Raw genomic sequence first — 21,365 nt, 5'->3', positions numbered from 1 at the left:
AGCAGCACAGTATTTGTCTGTCCCTCTCACAGTCACGGTGCTAAAAGTCTCAAGTGCTTTCTGTGTGAATTTCACACTAAAAAATTGTAGGCCGTGTTAACTCTAGCAAAGGTGGTGGTGTGTGTGCTAGCGCACAGCTCTCCATTTGACTTGTTCTGGGGCCTGTATACTGTCAAAAAACTATTCATTTGGCTATGTCTGTGCTGATTGTGAATCAACCTCTGACACAATCAGGACCACAGGCCATGTGAAATTCATGGTAAACTATGTATTTAGTGAGCGGCAGCCGCATCCAGCACAGTCCTGAAAGATGGTTTTGCCTCTCACCCCTGTTTAGCTCTGAGGTTTCTCTAGAAATTTGTTGCACGTCGTAGTTTCCAGCGCAAAAATTATCAGGGAATTCAACCTCTGGCCTACCTGCTCTTCACTCTCTTCCTACTGGCAGGAAACACAGAACGACCCGGAGGAGAGAGGAGCTGTGCGTAAAGCAGGGAGTTCCTCTCTTCAAGCAATGGTGAGGATGACATTTGTTAAGAGTACGAAGTGGCACGCACACTATGAGGGTGGCATACGAGGTTAGGGCTGGTAGAGGTGATAGGTTGGGCTCAGGTAACAAGATGATACTGAATTATGTGAGTACATGCAAGACTTAAAAGTAATTGAAGAACAGTTTTATGAAGAAAAGTAGTACTCGGATACTTTTTTAAACAGTGCTACAAGTCAGTATGAAGTCTCTCTCTTTTTTGTTAAGCATGCAGGTGGTTAGACACGGGCACATTTTGTCCAGGCAGGCAGTGTATCCTCCATCATCAGGGTGTGCAGAACTCAGCTGGACAACTTGGTGTAGCTTCAAAACTGGCTGTGCTTTGAGCAGGGAGTTGGACTAGATGACCTTCAGAGATGCCTTCAAGACTAATTTTTTTTTTCCATGATTCTGTGAAATAAATATTGGTCTCGTCCTTCAAACAAATAGGAAAAAATGCAAAAAATCAAAATAGTGGCCTTCAGTGGATTCCTAAAGAAGAATAGGAACAACATATAATTCTTCGTCTCAGAGCTCTCCTACTTCAGTTTGGTTCCTTCTTAAACAAGTGGTTTAATCAGAATGTAGAAATAGATTAATTAAATCAGCTGAAAGACTGCTGAAACACAGGTTACTCTTGAGAAGATGTAAGTCATGAGGTGATAGACTTTTTTTTTTGTACCTGTAAGAGCATAAGCTGCAAGTAGTTTATATAGATCGCTTAAGAGGATGCCTCCTAAAGAGAAAAAAGTATATAATTTATCTCAGTCAGTAGAGAGCTCAGCATTTTCAGTAGTTCAGCATTTTCTAGCAACAGGCCTAAATAACCTCTTTTATAGAATCATAGAATATCCTGAGTTGGAAGGGACACACAAGGACCATTGAGACCAACTCCTGGCTCCACACAGGACCACCCAAAAATCAGACCCTATGTCTGAGAACATTGTCCAAACACGTCTTGAACTCCAGCAGGCTCCGTGCCATGACCACTGCCCTGGGGAGCCTGTCCCAGTGCCCGAACACCCTCTGGGTGCAGAACCTTTCTCTAACACCCAGCCTGACCCTCCCCTGTCCCAGCTCCATGCTGTTCCCTCGGCTCCTTTTACCAACATTGCCTTGAGGAAGCAGCCCTCATTAGGCCTAAGTATTGATTAAGGACACAGTAGCATCACAGGAGAGAGGGATGAGCTGAACAGATGCAAGTCGAAGCTGCCTGGCTACGTGTTCTGGAGTTATCAGAAACATGGGCACATCCACAGTGACAAAGTTTCCTTCTGCACAGATTCCCTCTGCCATATCGGGCTCTCTTACAAAGCAGGTTTTATTGGCTGAAAGTGGATATAAGCCCCTGCACTTTTGCTTTATGTCAGAATTTGCATGGATAGAGGACTGAATCTCAGTTGCTCACCTGTAGCTGTAGAAGTAAGCTGCTTTTGCGTGACCTGAATCTGCAAAAATTAGACCTTGTGTTTATTCTGTGACAGTCTTCACCCTCATTTGCAAATGGTAACTTGGTTTGTGGTGAGCTGTATGTTTAGAGATTTCAATTGAAACAACCACCGTGCACTTGCTTAATTTATGTCTTCACAAAAATCACTTTCTCCAAATCTCACCTTTTTTATTCTTTAATTACAAATAGATGTTTTAAATCAGCTAGGCAATATGTATATATTGTCTATGTATATATTTATGTGTATGAGTGTGTATATATATATCGAAGTTATTTAAAACCTCATCCAACAGTAAAGTCATTGAGGGATCCCAAACTGATCCGCAAAAGTTAGCAAACATGGGGTATGTGAGGCTATAAATAAAATATGCAAAAATTCTCCAAAACCACTTGCTGGTATATAAATGAACTTGACTGACATACACCAAGTGCCAGTATGACAGTAACCTGGTTAAACATCTGATGGGAATCATGCTGTGTAGACACAGTGCTTTTAGTCAGCAGCCCCCGAAACACTGGTGGAAGCACAATAAATCACTGTTGTGTGCATACAACTGAATATTAAATTATTGCAGTGCTTATAATAGTAAAAAAAAAAAAAAGTGTTAGATGAGTAGAAAATCTTACTTGTTGTTGATTAGCTTTTTTTTGTCCCTTTTTTTTTCTGCCTTCAAACCCCATAATGCTTTGAAGACAATTTGTCCTCAAGCGAAGTGAGGAAATGGTAATAACAGCTGGTATTACAGCTTTTGAAATTGTGCTGGCTACTGACCTCTGAGTGAACTGGAAGTTTTCTGAGGTGCAAGAACCGCCTTTGGCGTGTATGCACAATGTTGATAGACCTCAAGTACGAGCAGAGGTTATACACGTAGCAGCCTAGACAGCAGATGGGTGTGAAACAGCTGGAAAAGGCAGCTGGCTCCCGAGGGGTTCTCATCTGGAGCACCACACTCCCAAATAAGCATTGGATTTACCTGGCTGTACGGCCCTGGGAAGGAAGAGGCCGGACCCTTTCGAAGATGAAGGCAGAGATCCAGATATCAGCTGTGAATTGTTTTTGGCCGTTTGCCAGGCTGCAGCCACCTTGAGCACGAATTTTTATTGCCCTTCCCTCTGAGCAGTCCTTTGCATGTGTGTAGTCATGAAATGTGCTCTCCCTAAGTCGCATTTTCTGTAAGCACAGAAAGCCTAGTCCATCTTAGGTGACCCCAGATTTAACATTCGTGCTGTCAGAGATGCTGCAAGCATGCTCTTCAAGCCAAGCCTAAGTTTTCTGGAGAGGGGTTGAAGTGCCCTTGGAGGGTCTGCCGTGATGGATATAGCTGTGTTGGAACTAGGCAGGCAGATGATGGGCTGGCTTAAGTCAAGTGAAAGTTCAGTTTGTTAATTCAGCATTACAAGAAGTAAATTGACGAAAATGGTCAGAAGAGAGTACTACCAGGAAAATGCCTGGCTCTTCAAAGACTAGTGGCAACAAAGTTTTTCTCTTGGGTCGTATATAGCTAAGTGTGTGCCTGCTGTGACAGGTCACAGTAAAGCTGGGCATCACACTACTCTAGTTATTCACACATTGCTTACAATGTTGAGATGCTGTTTGTTCAGCTCAGAACATTAGATAGCAGCTATATGTTGCCCAGAATCAGAAGAATGATTTGACATACGTACTGTCAGATCGCAGAAAATAGCTGAGGTGGTGAAATAGATTTCTTCTTTTTGCACCAAAGGTGCAAAGTATGCTGCTGACAAAAAAAGAGGACAATGACTGTGAACTTCACAAGTCTGGGAGTAAAATGTTATGCAATGATTAAATAAATCTGAATTATGCATTTTATTAATTCATGCTTTTTTGGGGGGGGGGAGAAGGGAGGGCTATACAGAAAATTAAAAATGCAGAATTAGGAAGCAATGTATCTCACACTGTATCCATAATTAAACATTTTATTAATGCTCTTGATGTCTGGGAGAAACAGATGTTCACACACTGTTTTCACTTCCCCATAAAATAATTTCTCTGGCAACATGAAAGCTAACTTTTTGTTTTTCTTCTGCCTTTTGTAGCCAACACCACCATCAAGCCGTAATGTGTAAAACTGAAAAATATGCATAGGCCTACTGATGGGAAGCCTTGCTTTATCTGTTGTTTCTCAATGGCCAATGGAGTGGTTTCAGCATCTGTGATAAATTGAGTTATTCATTTTATGGTATGTAGTCTCTTCATCTTTTAATAGGAAGCCGTAATTTTCAGTCAGCTGTGTGTGTGTGTCTGTATGTGCACAAAAGCACTAAACTTCAAAGTACACTATTCCAAAAATGACATTGGCAGAATTAGGGCCTTGTGATATATTACATGTCAGAGCAACTGTCGTCAAGATTTTGTTACAGAAGGCATGGGGGAACATCTGTTTTCCTAACGATTTAGGTGAAGCAGTCTGGAGCCCTGCATGTGGCAGTTCTGTCTGTTCTTCATGTAGTCCTAACCCTTCGTGATTTGAAATGGAGGCTGATCTCCTGCTGCTTGAACTAAGGATGGATCTGAGGGCTGTTATTCCAGAAGTAGCAACAAGGGTTTTTGCATTTTCCTTTGAGGAATCTGGTGAGATTTTGGACTTGACTATTCTGTGATCTGGTCCTGTGCAGGGATCTATGTCATATTGCGTGTCTTGTTTGGTAAGGATATAGGAAACACACTAGCTATGAGACATCTGCTTACGTAGATTTCCTCTCCTTTTACATTTAAGATTTGTCTATCTTTGAGTAGGTTTTTCAGTACTGGGGCCAGTCCTCTTTAATATCTTTATCAATGACCTGGATGAGGGGATTGAGTGCACCCTCAGTAAGTTTGCAGATGACACTAAGTTAGGTGCGTGTGTCGATCTGCTCGAGGGTAGGAAGGTGCTGCAGGAGGATCTGGATAGGCTGGACCGATGGGCTGAGGCCAACTGTATGAAGTTCAACAAGGCCAAGTGCCGGGTCCTGCACCTGGGGCGTAACAACCCCAAGCAGAGCTACAGGCTGGGAGATGAGTGGTTGGAAAGCTGCCTGGCCGAGAAGGACCTGGGAGTATTGGTTGATAGTCGACTGAATATGAGCCAGCAGTGTGCCCAGGTGGCCAAGAAGGCCAACAGCATCCTGGCCTGTATAAGAAACAGCGTGGCCAGCAGGTCTAGGGAAGTGATTGTCCCCCTGTACTCGGCTCTGGTGAGGCCGCACCTCGAGTACTGTGTTCAGTTTTGGGCCCCTCACTACAAGAAGGACATGGAGGTGCTCGAGAGAGTCCAGAGAAGGGCAACGAAGCTGGTGAGGGGTCTGGAGAACAAGTCTTACGAGGAGCGGCTGAGAGAGCTGGGATTGTTCAGCCTGGAGAAGAGGAGGCTCAGGGGCGACCTCATCGCTCTCTATAGGTACCTTAAAGGAGGCTGTAGAGAGGTGGGGTCTATTCTCCCACGTGCCCGGTGACAGGACAAGGGGGAATGGGCTAAAGTTGGGCCAGGGGAGGTTTAGGTTGGATATTAGGAGGAACTTCTTTACTGAAAGGATTGTTAGGCATTGGAATGGGCTGCCCAGGGAAGTGGTTGAGTCACCATCCCTGGAGGTCTTTAAGAGGCGTTTAGAAGTTGAACTTAGTGATATGGTTTAGCGGAGGACTTGTTAGTGTTAGATTAGAGGTTGGACTCCGTGATCTTTGAGGTCTCTTCCAACCTAGACGATTCTTTGACTCTGTGATTCTGTGATTATGCTCTGTACAGTGTGTGGAAATGTGCTGTGGAAATCAGTTCTTCTACTTCTGAGTCTAGGTGCTCAGCCATCCATGGCCCTCTCTCGGTCAGGGTAAGAGCTACACATGTCTTCAGTCTCTTGGTCCTTTGGTTACCCAAAGAGGAGCTGAGAAGGGTGCTCGGTGGATCAACATCTTGAGCATGAAAGGATATGCATCCAAAAGTGCCTCCATATAGCCAAAGGCAGAACTCAGACAGTACAGTTTGTTCAATTGACACCCTATAGAAACAGTTTTGGAACAATTCATGGATCAAATATAATAAAAGATGTTTGTTAGACAAAGTGTTTTTTTTTGTAGAAATCCTGACCTTTTATAGGTGAATCTCAAACTGGAGCGAAGATCTAGACTTCAATTTACAAATGTGTGGTTTTAAATTGTTCGTATTAGTTGTGCCATTCACCTAAAGTCAAGTATACCCCTTTGAAAAATAAGATCGCACATTTGTGTGGGATAGCATTTTGTAATATTATATTATTACTTTAATAATAAACGGTGCCTACATATTTTTCAATTAACAGAATTGCAATCGGATTATTTTTTTTTATCCCTATCCCACTCTAGTCGAAACCAAAACTGAGAAAGTACTTAAAGCAGAACTGAAGACATACTGTCACTGCATAGCTAGATGGCAGCATTCACATTGCGTTGAGAAAAGCAATCTTATTTCAAAGATGGTCAGAAAAATCTGCCTTCTTTGTAACAACTGGACGACATACTCCTATTTTGAAATGTGCTGGATAAGAATGTCTGAATACCTGAAACATCTGAGAGTCTGGCCACTTGGTTTAGGTGTCTAAATCAGAGATGCTTAATTTGGCCCTAGAGTTAATAATTATGAAATATTGTATTTTCCTCTTTATCTTTTTTATCCAATTATTTGTCTACATTTTTCAAAACAGTTTAATATTATATATGATTCTTTTCAATTGAGGATTTTGTAAAGATACTGCAGTAAAATAAAATAACATCATTCTTTTATATATATATACTCAATTTCCTAAATATTTGAAGAAATATTAATGAAAAAAATGATTTTTTTGCCATTGACTCAGCAGGCCTTGAATCATGCATTGAATTATTGTCTTTTACATTCTTCTTCAGTAGAAAACCTCCCAAACCTATTTAATTACAAAAGCAATTAAAGGTAGCACAGTAACATACACAAGCTATTGAACTTGTCTATGGTAATAGACTAGTCTGTAAACATGGTGAACAGGGAAACAGATCCAGATTCAAATCCCAAGAAGTTACTTTAAACAGCATTAGAGGGAAATGTATGTCTATGGTAGTATCACGAAATGCTACAATAAGCTTGTTTTGGTGATAAAGGAATTTTATTCCTTTCAGAAACATAACAAATACTTCCTCAACAAAGTATTCGTGAATGCCTAACAAACTCCTTCACAAGGACAGCCTTCAGGACATTATCGCGTTTTTCTCCCTCCTCACTGCAGATGTTTATGTGGCCAGTCCAGGGTACTGTGCACAGTGGCATAAGCCTTCATTTCCCAAATGTGTCAGCCTTGGAAAGATCTGGGACAGGGGATTTCAGCCCCGCTGGCTCACACAGCCTGGGGCTTGCACAGAGATTCTGCTGTGAGCTTTTTGTCGGAGGCTGGCTCCACATTGTCCTCCCAGCTTTCTGGGGCATGTCCAATATCCTAGGGCTCATTTGCTAAAAAGCCTGTTTTCCAGTTATGTGCAATGCTGGATGCCTGGTGTTATATGAGAAACAAAGCTGTTTTTTTTTGGACTCAGCTGAAGACCAGAGTTGCAAGGAACTGTGTGGCCAAATGCACAGAGTGAGAGCAGGAAGGTAGGGGTATGGGTAAAGAGGCTACAAGAAGGTTTGGGCTGTGATTTCTGAGCAGCACAGGCAATACGTTCTCCATTAGTAAATCCCGCTTTCTTTACCTTCTCATCCTTTTGTATTAGTTGTACAGATACAGAGAGGGACTGACTGGTGTCAGAAATGCAGTGCCATATGCTGCAGGGCTGCGTGTTCATCTAAGCAAAGGGGTGGGGGACAGTAGGTCTACAGTTGTGCTGGTTTCTCCTGTTGGCCTTCTATTGGTATGAATCATGCACTGACTCCAGTTTTAATCTTATATGGCATCTTCCCTTAGCAGACCATCACTCTGGAAAAAGTGGACCTCTGTTTTGTGGGATAGGAGTAGGATTTGGATTGGGCAGAGAGTGGTAGTGGCTTTGGTCATCAACCTGCTGAGCTATGGAAGATATTAAGCAGCTCAGGAGATGAAGGAAAAGTGCTATTTGTGCTGCTGAGTTTATGCACGTGATGCTGTGCTGGACTGATGTCTCTCTGTCATGAGAGACAGTCATCTAGGGTAAGCAGCTTTATGGGACCTGTACTATTGGATGTAAGATGCTGCGTAGATGGCCAGTGACAACTCAGGATCGTTTAGGTCACCTGAGGAAGCATCTTGGAAGTTGTTAGAAGAGATGAGTACTCTGGATATTTTTTCTATTCCTTCAGAAGATACTCCAAAAGCTAGACCAGGTACTCTTGGGTTATTTGGTCTTGAGAGTGATGACTAAAGTGCACTGGTTCTTCTGCATGAAGAGTCAAAAATTCTTCAGTTATTCCCATTCTTGTAGGCAGTTGCTCACATAAACATTTCGACTGATTTCACTGCTAACTGCTTACAAGTTCTCTCTAAATGTATACAAAGTTATATATTCATTTACTTGTCTTTCCTAGAATCCCCCTGTCCATGACGTTTGTGTGCTAAGGGCTGCATAGATGCAGAGAGCAAAGGGGAAGCTCCCACGCTGGGAGGAAGGACTTGCTGTCTGGGTAGGAGACTGAAGACAACAGGGGATACAGATAAGAAGTCCAGGAAAGATGTGGGACTATTCAGAGCCACATTCAATTAGAGAGTTCTGACATCTTCTGAATATCAGATCTATTCCACACTGAGACCACGGGGGAAGGACGGAGGAAGACCAGATGTCGAGCAGGCTGGGGGAGAGAAGAAGGAGGCGGAGGCTCGCCTTGGGTGGTAGTCATCATTGCAGCTGTGACACAAGTCACAAGAGCCTAATATTAGACTGTGGTGACCTGATCGGGAGGCCAGAGGAGGTCCTGGCATTGTCAGGATGGTGTAGGCACATCATCTTTTCTGCTAGGCTGTTGCTGTGTTCTCAGCTGTAAAGCAGAGCTGAGTTTTGCCCTGCTATCACAGTTTTAATTATTTGTGAATTTCAGTCTCACTGTCCTTGGAGGTACCATTGAGAAAACCTTTTCTGCTGCTCTTTGTACTTTCTTATCTCTAGTTGATAGACTAAACTGCAGAAAGCAAAGCAGGCTTACTGCTTTGTGTGGTGTGCAGAGATGTCAGTTTGAAATCAAATAATGCTGCACTGAAAATCAGGTTTTGCTCAGGTCTGTCTACACTGCACACTATAGGGTAGTACGGAGATATTTATACTTAGATTCAGCCTCTTTTGGGTACAAGAAATAGTTTAGTCTGCTTCTTGGAAGGGTAAGTTAGCCCACGTGGATGCTATGTGATACATGGTCCCTGGAATTCAGGAAGACATCTTTAAACCAATTTTCAGTATTTCTGTATAACACTGAAGCTTATGCTATGGACATATCTATTTGAAATCATAGTGTAGCATTTTAAAGGATGATTTTATTAACAAAAATGCACCACTAAATTTCTAGCCAACAATTCTGCTCTTACAGCCCCATGCCCAAGTACAACGCCTGTGTGTTTTAGTTTATAAGAATTGTTTTTATATTTAACTGATCAGTGAAGGAAAGCTGGCATCAGAACCTGAAATGAAGCTATGAAGTTTTAGTAGATGTGCAGTAACAACCAAAGGTCAGTCGTTCATTAAATTTCATCCTAAAAATTTGTGCAGTATGAAACAAAGGTCAAAAGTTCATTAAAGCTTATCATCAGAGGTATAAAAGTGGGATGAAAAAATCACCTGGAATTTCACAGCTGTTTTATTAGTTCTCAGATGGGAGCTCAGTTTGAAACGTTGGCCTTGAATATTCAGGTAAATGTGTTATGTAATAAATTACTTATCGGTACAATTGAATTTATTTTTAAATTTAGTAAACCATAGAGCAAATTGAGACCATGATGATATAGACACCTAAGTACATCCTTAATTCTTGGGCTGACTCGCTGTAATGGACCTGCCTGTGTATGAATTCATCCAAGTGTCCAGAGGACTTCTGACTCATCAATCATCCTGTTCTTATGCAAATTTATCTTTCCTAGGTTAGAAGACTGTATCCTTTAGTCAGAGATACCTCATAGTTATTTCAGCTTAGCAGTTAATACATATAAGTACCTGAAGTATATATAAAACTTGAACTTTAAGCAAAAGCTTATTTTTTATTGTCTTTTTGTACTTCCCTAGGCAAATTACCCAGCACAAGGGTTGGAATGTTGTTCCAACTTTGATCAAATTACAGTAAAATTACTTTTTTCTTCATTCAGTCTTCTTGGATGAAGGAGATATATGTATTAAATTTAGCAAACGTGGAGCTCTCCTGAAATCAAACAGGTATTTTTTAATTTTCTAAAATATAAAACTTCAAAATTATAGTACTTCTAATACTAAATATCTTTCCTTTCTATACAGGGATTAAAAGGAAAACCCTTCTGGGACTCATTTAACACAAACAAGTCCCAGTAGCTAGCACTGAAAACTCTTTAACCTACTGGATAATGTGTCTGTATAATATTGAGATACAAATAACAACATTATATCCAAAGGATAAAATTTTTATGAGAAATTTTTCATACCTTTTGTTCCCTCAGAGCATGATACATTATTATATTCCAGTACAATTATTTTATTACCCTCAAATAATATGTATTTATTAAAATGCTTAAGAAAACATGCAGCATAATTAGATCTAGATTTCTATGTGCGTAGGTCTCAATATGTGCTATTAGGGAATTAACCCGGTTTGAAACCACTTCTTGTAGGAACAAAATAACCTTTCACTTTGCAAATCAAGTGAACTAATACTTATTTCACCCTCTGAAAGCTGATGAAGTCATGCTATCTGCATACTAGTGGAGTACAGGGTGGCTGAGTGTGTACTTACCCTAATAGTCAAATCACCCTTGTTTAAAAACCAACCAATGACCCAAACCAATGAAGAACTGTTTTTTGTTGTGGTTTTTTTTTGTTCTTTGTTTGTTTGTTTTCCATTGATGTGACAGGTTTTTAGCACCACTGATGCAGTTTATGGTAGGTCCCCGTCATGGTGAAATCTGTGCACCTGATGGGATGATGAACTGCAGGATGGAGGCAGGAATAGGTGGGGTGAGAGATGGGAGAGATGGCAGGAACTAAGTAAAACAGCTTTGCTGACAGAAGAAATGGGGCACTACCAACACCCTAAGGATGTCAAATACACCTTCTAAGCTATTTCTCTTGTGTATAGTAGTAACACAGTTCCTTTCTTTGTTAGCTTATGCAGGCAATAGGACAGGGACACCATTCTTTGCTGGGAATAGACGATCTGCAAAATCAAGGTGTACCGAGAAAAGTACTCTTCTGTTCACAACGAAGCACATGTATTTGGAAGACGGTGGCTTGCGTCATCCAGGAAAATGACACCTCCACACAGAGTCAGCTGTAGCGCTGAAAGCTAAGTTAGCTTTCCTTACATTATGCCATGTTCAATCTTGGACTGTTCAAATGATTACTTTGTTATAATATAAACAAAACATATATTTGAAGATATTAATTCTCTCCAACATGTTTTTACTTGTAAAATGCTCTGAGTTCAATAAATATTCAATACATATTTACTCAAGTGGAACTTGTTCCCCTGTTCTTGTTTACTGCATAAATATTATGAACATTTTCAGAAGCTGACTGAGTAAAATACAGATATTCAAGAGCAGAGTGTTGTTCTCCTGGCTTCAAGGGTGGGGAGTTAAGTGGCTCACACAATTTTCTTGTTTTATTTGAAGCTTTAAAAAATGAAATAGTAGACATTTTTATAGAATCATAGAATCATAGAAAAATTAAGGTTGAAAAAGACCTTCAAGATCATCTGGTCCAACCATCCCCCTACCACCAATGTCACCCACTAAACCATGTCCCTACGCACCACATCCAACCTTTCCTTGAACACCCCCAGGGATGGTGACTCCACCACCTCCCTGGGCAACCTGTTCCAATGCCTGACCACTCTTTTTGAGAAGAAATGTCTCCTAATTATTTTAATTGTTGAAGCGTAGTGCTCTTTGCTCAATTCTTTGTTTTAATTGTTGAAGAGTAGGGGCATGACATTTCCATTTTTCCACTCACCAGGGACATTGCCCAAATGCCAGAACTTTTCAGCTGTGATGGAGAGAGGTTTGGCAACTACATCAGCCAGTTCCCTCTGCACCCTGGGATTCATGTCATCAGGTCCCATAGACTTGTACCTGTTTAGATTCAGCAGGTGGTCTCAAACTTGCTCTTCGCTTACAGTGGGTGGGACTTCGATCCCCCAGCCTCCATCTATGGAGTTCATTTCCCTGAACCCTCCATCTACAGGTTCAGGGAAATGAAAGACTTGGGAAGCTCGTCTACCAGTGCAGACGGAGGCAAAAATGTTGCTGAGTACCTCAGCCTTCTCCACGTCTGTTGTTACCAATTACTCAGCTAGAGAAACTCACTCTTAGGATAATAAATTAGCCACCTCTAATCACTTACACACTCCTATTTTCACCCCTCAGTCTATTTTCACAAATGTTAAAGGTGCATGGTGGCCCTCGGGGACTCCTGCTGTCACCCCAGCGCAGCAGCCCGAAGGAAGCTGGGTCTTCTGTTGTGCTGTTCCTCGAGGCTCTGTGCAGAAGGGATGCCACCTTTCGCACCAGGGCTGGGGGATGGGAAAGAAGCACTCACACAGCCCCTGAGAATCAGCAATAGAGTGGTTTATTGCTGGGACCTCTTGCAGGTGAGCCTGCAGGATGTCCATGGTGTGTGGCGGCTCCAAGCTAATGCTTGGGATAGGGCCTGCGCGACGAGTAGGGAGCTTGCCGGGCACTGCTGCGACGCTGTTGGTGCGCCCTGATGGCAGGTAGCAAAGACATGCTGAGGTAGTCCCAGGTCAGATCTGGCCGAGGTGGATCCACTTCCATTGCTTTCTCCACATCTTCTGGTGGATTCAGCTCCATGGACTCCATAGTGTTTGGCAGAAGGCTAAGCCAGTCCTTACCCGGGACTGCCCAAACGGGATGCCTCCCGTCCGGAATGTTTTCAGGCCAGGGTGCTGAACCATGGGGGCTTCCAGTTCCACCCCTAGGTCCCATGCCACTGTCCGGTTCATTTCCATGCATGGGTCTGATACTGCCATCTGTTTTATGGCCATGCCTGGGACCCACGCTGTGTTCCAGATTATGGGCACACCTCTGCTCCCCACGGCTGTCTGCCTGACGCTCCTGCTTTCCCCCAACGCCGCCATTGCGCCACTGGTTAGGCCCAGGCCCCCTGTCGCTGTGTGTTTGAGGGGCCGGCCTGTTCCCCGCGTCGTTGCGGTGCCAGTGGTACCGCCTGTGTGTGTCTGTGGGCTGCGCGCCAGAGGTCCCCTGAGCACTGGTGTCAGTTGTGCTGCAGGCGCGATCCCTCTGCCCACGACACTTCTCGTTAGGTGCACTCCTGCTCGGTGCTTCCTTGGACTGCATTGCTGCCCTCACACCGAGGAGCCCTGCCGCTCGCCTTGCTGCTTCGGCTCTTCTTCCTGCCGCACAAGCCGGCTGTCAGAGTGCCTAGAAGCTCAGCGAGTGGTGGGCCAGCTGCAGGGGTCCTGTTTTATAGGGCCCGGGGCAAAGGCGGGGCAGCGGTGGCCACTGTGACCTCAGCAAGGCTCTGTGATGCCCAGCATGAGTGGCCCAAAGGCAGCTGTGTTGGGAGCGGCCTGGAAGATGCCCTCACATGGAAGAAGGAGGAAGGCTGGGGGGCTGACGGCCCCTTTTCTGGGGCTGGCTCCCCCAGGCCATTTGTCTTGCCAGAGAGAAAGGCTGCCCCTCGGCCACAGGGACTGCCCTCCACCTCCCATCCTGTACCCTGGGTTTATTTTAACACTGATTTTTAGGTAATTAAAATTAATTTACAGAAAAGAACAGAAGCAAGGTGCATCTTCAGCCCTAATTCCCATGTGCGCTTTGTGCTCTGAGTGAAGAATTTCTTCCTCCGGTCACATCTAATCTAAGTCTCCCCTCCATTTGTTCAAAGCCATTAGTCCTTGTTCCATCACTACACTCCCTGATAGAGTCCATCTCCAGCTTTCTTTCGTCTGAACTTGGGGTTGCTCTAGAGGTCTAGCGACTCGAGACCTCTTCCCAAATAACCAGTATCCACAGTACACAGGCTATCCCCTGCCCCAGTCTCCCCATTTCCAAGGACAGCAGGAACGCTACCTGCTTGGGTTCACTCAGGTTGAGAACAGTGAATGTACAAAAAGTGCTTTGGGGCTGAAATTAACATGCCAAATTTAACATAAATTTGAGTTAATCCCTACTGAACTGAATTCTGTATTAAATGGATTAAACACATCTGAGGTGATACAGCCTCCAGTTCTTTGCTTAGACTAGTCTGAAATACTTATTAGAGGGCTTATATCACCTCCCAACAGCTCTCTTGATTTCTTGTGTTAGACCCTTCTACCTCAGCTTTTGTGCTTATGGCAAAAACAGCATTCTTCGGTGTTGTCAACAATGTTGGTGTGACCTTGCTCTTTACCTTGTTCCCTTCTCTCAGGTTCCTGAATGCGACCATCTCATGGTCACTGCAGCCAAACCTGTTCCTGACCTTCATAGCCCAACTAGCTCTTCCATGTCTATAAGCATGAGGTCCAGCAGAGCATCTCCCCAGTTTTGAAGTAACCATAGCTAACCATGAGACATTCAAAGCCTTTGGACCTTTGTTTCACAGCCATTTGTTGCAAAGGCTTTAAATGATTTTTGTCAAGGTACAGCAGACCCAAAATACTCATTGCTTCTGTTATGACACAGAACTTTTCAAAATTAAGATAGCACAGACCCCAGTTTACTGTGGTATCAGGTTCAGGTTGTCCTTACAAAGTCCTGCCACCGAAGATACCAGACTACAGTTTTTGATGGAAAGACAGCTGCTTATTTCAGGTCATTTCCAGCAGCAGCATAAAAAAGTTTATCTAAAATGCTTCTCACAAAAAGTTTGGATGGATGGCTAAGATGATGGGTTATTTTGTACTTTGTTGTCAATGTTCTCCATCTACACTGAGAAGGGACTGTTTACTGAAGCAATCTGTAACTAAAACAGATATTTCTATTCTGATTAAGGACCACGAGATTTAGCAACAGTGCCTTTTGGGCTAGGCACAACGTAGCTGCTACAAGGACAATGAATAAAAATAAAGAAAGCTCATGCAAAATCACAAGTATGGCAGGCAGTGTGTTTCTCTAAACATATGCAGGGGGAATATTCCCTCCTAAAATCATTCTTGCCTCTTGTAACCTTACTGAAAGTAATTCTGTTCATCTGTTAGCTAGCACTGATTACCCTACTCTGTATAATAGCAACAGATGGGAAGACCTATGAACAATCCTAGACTTTATCTATATTAAATAGAGTCAAATAATGGTGTATTAAGGTATGACTTAACTGTGACACTAATGTAAAGAGACCTGCACCATACTTTCAGAGGCTGATGGCCAAAGAGATGAAGTTAACACAAATGAGTTGGCAGGCCAACACCACCTATCAGAAGGAAATATCAGATGAGGTATGGCTAAATCAGTACAATACAGATATGGTAAACTGAAATATTTTACTAATAGTTCAGTGGTAACCAGAAAATTGCACTACCTGGGCAAGGCAACAGTGATTTTGTGCTAATGTCAGGGCTGTAGAGGGGCAAAAATCTTGTTCCAGTCTAGTACCAAAGTGCTCTTCCCAGCTGTAAAGGAGGGAATTTTTCCAATCTTGATGGGGTAATGGGAAGGATTATATAATTAAGAGGGTTGAGCCAACAAGTGTTTATTGCCAGTCTTGGTCAATCTAAAGTTAGTACCTCAAGCAACCAATTAGTATAATTAAATCAGTTTGGTCAATTATGCTGGAAATATCCACATCAAAACCAAGGGTGATTCAGAAGTTCCTTGGACTAATTTTGTCATTAACTACAGGAAAAAAAACAAAACAAAACAAATGAAAAAAAAAACTAGCTAATTATCTTTTTGTGATATACTGTTTAAGCCTTAACTCATAAGCAATTGTTTTATTCTGTGGAAACATTTTTGTACCAAACGTTTGCTTAGAAAACACGGTGTAAGTGCCATAGGGCTTTATGAATAAAACATTTTAGTAAAATTACTGAATACAATCCTTAGAATCAGTAAGATATTCTCACCACTTTCCCACTGTTACAGGTGCTTAGAAATCTGGTGCCACATATGTTCATGAAGTGCAACACATGGTGAAGTCCCCACTGCCACCAGCTCCGGCCTTTGCAAATGACCCATCTTGTGCAATCATTTCTAAGGAGCAGCAGCTGGAGTTGGTGAGGGCTGGGAGCTGTTAAGCTGGAAGCAGAAAAGGATGTGTGTCCATGGTCTTATTCATTATTTTGCTATCCAATTTCTACAAAAGCCAGGAGATGTCTTCTTGTGAGATAGCTACACTGCCTAAATTTGCTGTGGAGCACTTCAAAGCCAAAGTGATTTCAATCTCCAGACAGACAGAAGAAGGTGTGCAGAGCCACCAGGCTATGCTCCCATAATGACTCATGGAAAGTATCTTTTGTATGCAAAGGGTCTTGCGTGGGGGACACAGAAGAGAAGAGAAAAAGGCCTCCCAATCTTTCAGAAACCTGAAGGGGGAGGACACCCACAGCTTTGCAGAAGCTGAAGCCATATCTCACAAGTAGTTGTCTTTTTTTGGTTGTTTTTTTCAGATGTTCTGATCCTCCTTTCTCATTCCCTTGAGATTCTAACTGCCACAGGCGAATGCCCCCAGTGTGCCACAGCTGCAAAGCGGCTGCAAAGAAGTGCACCAGCATGTAGGTTGTTGGTTTTTTTTTAAATGTATGTATTTGTTTTTGTTTGTTTGTTTTAAATAAACACCACCAATTTCTTCAGTTTCCAGGTAGGTTCTGGCCTGAAATCCTTCACCCACCCGATCTGAGTAGAATAAATATTCCCCAGGGAACCAAAAGTAGGGATTGTGGTTTGGGCTGTGTCGGATTTTGTGTACTGATGCTAGCCGTGAGGTTGAGCTGGCACTGTAGCCTTTTAACTCACATCTTTGGCTACCATTTTAAAACAGCAACGTTTCTAAAGCTATCTGATGAAAATGTCCTTATGGTCAGGAACTCGGGAGGAACAAAATGTCCCTATGTGTGCCCGCTTCCCACAGCTGTAACAGAGAGCTGCCGGGTTGCCCGTGCAGGAGGAGCTGATGCCTGCTGCCAGACTCACTTTTCCCTGGCTCCCCTGGGCACGGCTGACGTGGGGGCTGTGAGCTGGGCTTGGAGAAAGTTCAGGAGGGGTGGGGAGGTTTCTGTGTCTTTTGTTTTTCCTGTAGAGTTGCTACAGGCTCTTCCTCAGAAATGGAAGAGTTTCTGCGATTCCTTTGTCTGGTGTCTGCAATTAACTAAAAATCTCTGGGTGAGATGCTCTTCTGAATTAAATGTTCTTTGGAAATGTGTTGTTATCTTTGCCAAAAATGATTTTGAAACCCTGCTTATTTGTGTCTTATTTCCTAGTTTGGTTCCTTTAGAAAAAAGGCATAATAATACTGAAAGGCAGGGTAATACTGAATAATGTGACGTGATACCATCTTTTTCTATTGCCTTAGTGTTCTGGATGTGTCAGCATTATCTTTCTCAGCAGTCATCATTGCACTGAGCAGATATAAACTCTTTTTAGGAGACTGCATTACAGCTTCCATTGCACATAGCAATCACCTTAAATTTGCTTGTCTGTCCTTCGAGAAAATCATTAATAATACCTCAGTATACCTGATGCAGATCGCCTTTACATAGAAATCAAGTGTTAATAAATTAAATTCATTCAAAGAAATGATGTCCCGTGTTCTTGGAATCGAAAACAAATCCTGTCACTCTACCATTTTCTAATGAAAGCTGGACAAACACACGGTTTATGATTTGGAGGCAGCCAGTAAAGAGACAGCACACATTACTCATCCATTCTGCACTTCTGAGACCAGTATCAGCTGGAAGCCGCATAAAAATATTCTGTTCTGCTCGATAAACAAATGCCAATAGACGCGTAGAGAAGACATCTCTTGATAAACAGCCTTTTATTAAAGGTTTCTTAGAGAAACTGTTACCCGTGGAAGAGAGAGGCCCCCCACGTATTTGTTTTTGATACAAGTTTCTACAAGTCGATGTGCATGCCGGCCCCAATTAGTGTGACTGCAACCAGCCTGGAGCTCTCGGGGCAGCTAACAGCAGCAGTGCTATGACTGATAGGCTGGGCAACCAAGCCGTGCGGGGCTGTGCAGTACCGTAGTCACCACTGTCATCGTGCAGAAGTTGCACTAAAAGAGCCTGCAGGTTAGGTGACCAGATTAACATTTTGGATCTTAAAGCAGTAGGGCCAAAATCTATGCCAACCTTCATGTGCAAATATGATATCCAATGTGATATTCCAATACACAACGTCTTGGAAGTACACTGAGCAATACATACATATATATATTTTAAATATCTAGATATAGATCTCTGCACCACAGAAGGTGCTTGGTTGGCTGCTGACACGGAGCCCAAGGGATACTGGAGAGAAGCAGCTCTGAAATCTCTTTGCTCCTCTTCCTCCCAGCCCACCTGCAGCCATTGGCACTCTGTTACAGAGGGGTGTGCCTTGGGGCACCCCATGGCTGCCCCTACCTGCAGCATCCCGCAGCAGCCAGCTCTTCCGCTGCGTGCCTCAGCTTCTCTTTGGATCTGCAAATCCTGTGGTTTATCTTTCATTGCTCATCAAAGGAAGAGAAGAAGAATGAAAAGTCTTTGTTCCAGTGGTGATAAAAGCACACACAGGAGAGATGACGTCTTCCATCTTCCCTTCAAACCAGCAAAAGTCAGTCTGGGAGAATGCCACATGCGTTAGGCTGTGGATTCTGGGGGTGTTGGGGCAGTGTAGGGGGGGGGAACAGGGTGTCAGGACTGTTTGCTTCATCCTCCTGGCAAGCCAGCAGTGAAGATTTGCAGAAGAAAACTACTGTCCTGAGTGATTCACACACATTTCTATCCAGAACATACATCTCTCAGTGGGAAGGGAAGCAGGAACACATGGTTCAAGGTCATCATTAGCCAAAAAAAAATGATGCTGAGAGCCGTATATCAGAATCTCCTGTATGCTTTGGGACCGGTTTGCAGGCAGACAGCAACAGCGGCTCTCCTGGTGTGTCAGCCTTTCATTTTTGCAGGATGAGGTTACACTGGGCAAGTTGGTGGTGGCAGACTTCACAGCCCCTGCTGACTTGTTTGTTCCCACCACAGAGAATTCAAATCACCCCTTCAGCACCCCCTGCTCCATGGGGTAACATGTATCCTGCCTGAGGACTGCTCTTGGCCCATAAGACAGTGTCAGTCAGGTTAAAGGGTGAGTACTCCTGTTCTAGACAGCACTCGAAGCACAAAAATAACAAATTTTGCTGAATACAGCTTTTTTGTGAAGAGGAATTCGACCCTCCTTCGACATCCAGGACAGGAGGCCATGGGCACAGCCGGGCACCCAGGAGGCTCCCTCTGAGCACCAGGCAGCACTTCTGTGCTGGGCGGGTGACGGAGCCCTGGCACAGGCTGCCCAGAGAGGCTGTGGGGTCTCCTCCTTGGGGATCTCCAGAAGCCGCCTGGACGTGGCCCTGGGCAGCCTGCCCTGGGTGTCCCTGCTTGGGCAGGGGTGGCACCAGGGGCCTCCAGGGGGCCCTGCCAGCCTCAAGCCATCTTGTGTACAGAAATCAAGGTGAACACATGGCCCTTAGTGGTCCAGATCAGAAGACTGAAGTCCCATTTCTATTTTTCCTCTATTCAAAAAATGAAATCACTACGTTAGCCAACGCCATAGCCTATTCACACAGTAATTTTTCTACTGGAGGACATTCTTACAAAAGTCTGCCCTGCCCACTGCTCTGGAGCTGAGGGGCAGCTGATATTGTGACTGGAGCACAGAACAGGGGGCAGGGTTCACAACCTCTTAGTCCAGGAAAAGTCTGACATGAAGCCTCCCCCCAGCTTAGCTTGGGATGCTTATTAATTGAGCATCATCACCACCAACACTAACAATGTGGTGAATTAGGCTGTCATTTCCCATGCTTTTCAACGGTCTTAAAAGAAGTCCTCAGGCAAAACATTTAATCTGGTAGGAAATAAAATAAGTGCAAAACCCTGAAAAAAAAAATATTTTATGTCCCTTTTTATTTTCTTGGTTGTTGTTGCTGTTTTGTTATTGTTTGGTTGGTTTGCCTTTTTTTTTTTTTTTGGTTAAGCCACAAGGCAAGAAAAGATATTAGCACAACCCTAACCCGTACTACCAGGCAGCAGAGTCAAACCTTGGGGTTTCATTACTGTAAAGTGGGGGAATGGAGCTTTCTGACAGCCCCGCAGTGAAACTCTTTAGCAATACATTCAGCAGAACGCTAGGCAGTGTGGTTAATACGGCTCTTGCTACAAACAATGATTTTTGCTCCCTGAAGATGTCACACATTTTCCTTGCTTGTAGTCTGTGCACACTCTTTTCCTCTACACACATCAGTAGGAGGCTGGAGCCCCGCTGTGATTTCTTGTCAAGGATTAAATTAAGTAACATCAGAAATGATGGACCAATTGTAATTGAGTTGCATCAGGGACAGAAGGGGATCGATTATTTCAGATCCGTAGGTGTGTTTAACACTGAGTATAATTAATAAGAAAAATAACCTGATAAGCATCATCCTCTATCTAGGTTTGAATGTGTCGTTTCGTTATCACACAGTTACTGCAGTCCTTCAACCTCAGTTAGCTAAGTGGGCTGACTTTTCTTATGATCTTAATACTTCAACAGAACTGTCTCATTCAGTTATTGCTTTTAATTGCCAAAAAGCTCCGCCCACATAATTTCAAATTATGCTTTTTTTCAAAGACTTTGTCAAAGGCATAAAGAAACAAAATTCTTCTTTCCTTAAATATAGCACACCTTATTTTTCTTATTATGATCTTACTTTGCAGTGCACTTCTACAGATAATGCTGTACAAGGTACAGTATCTGTTGGAAGCATTATTGGAAAGCCAGGAGCAGGGGAGGGAAAAACGCAAGTTTTATCTCATTATCTTTAGGAGCCTCTGTATAAAACTGCAAATGGGTGTTTTCATAAAGCCTTCCAGTTCTCACCACCCAGCACTAATTAAAGCTTTGTATAAATTTGCACATTTTGTCACAAGCACAGAGAAAGTATGGGAAAATTAAAAATGCAGGCATTGCTGACACTCACGTGACCTGGTAATTTTGCATATTTTAGCTCTCTTTGTTTTGAACCAGAATTTTGCGGGGGAAATTAATGCTGTCCTATCAAAAGAGTTTTAGTTAGATATATATACACACGAGTGTGTGTATTTCTGTGCTAGCCCAAGCGGTATA

The 21,365-nt window shown here is 43.2% G+C and overlaps 1 long non-coding RNA gene across 1 annotated transcript; it reads left to right on the top strand.

Moving 5' to 3' along the window:
• Nucleotides 1-2: 2 nt before the first annotated feature.
• Nucleotides 3-11,611, top strand: LOC125185054 (uncharacterized). The gene is made up of 4 exons (XR_007169917.2): nt 3-514; nt 4,032-4,174; nt 10,153-10,299; nt 11,219-11,611. It is a non-coding gene; the product is annotated as an uncharacterized lncRNA (long non-coding RNA).
• The last annotated feature ends 9,754 nt before the right edge of the window (nt 11,612-21,365 follow it).

Source organism: Anser cygnoides, chromosome 1 (assembly GCF_040182565.1).
Source record: "Anser cygnoides isolate HZ-2024a breed goose chromosome 1, Taihu_goose_T2T_genome, whole genome shotgun sequence".
Classification (NCBI taxonomy): Eukaryota; Metazoa; Chordata; class Aves; order Anseriformes; family Anatidae; genus Anser; species Anser cygnoides.
This window is presented reverse-complemented; position numbering and strand designations above follow the sequence as displayed.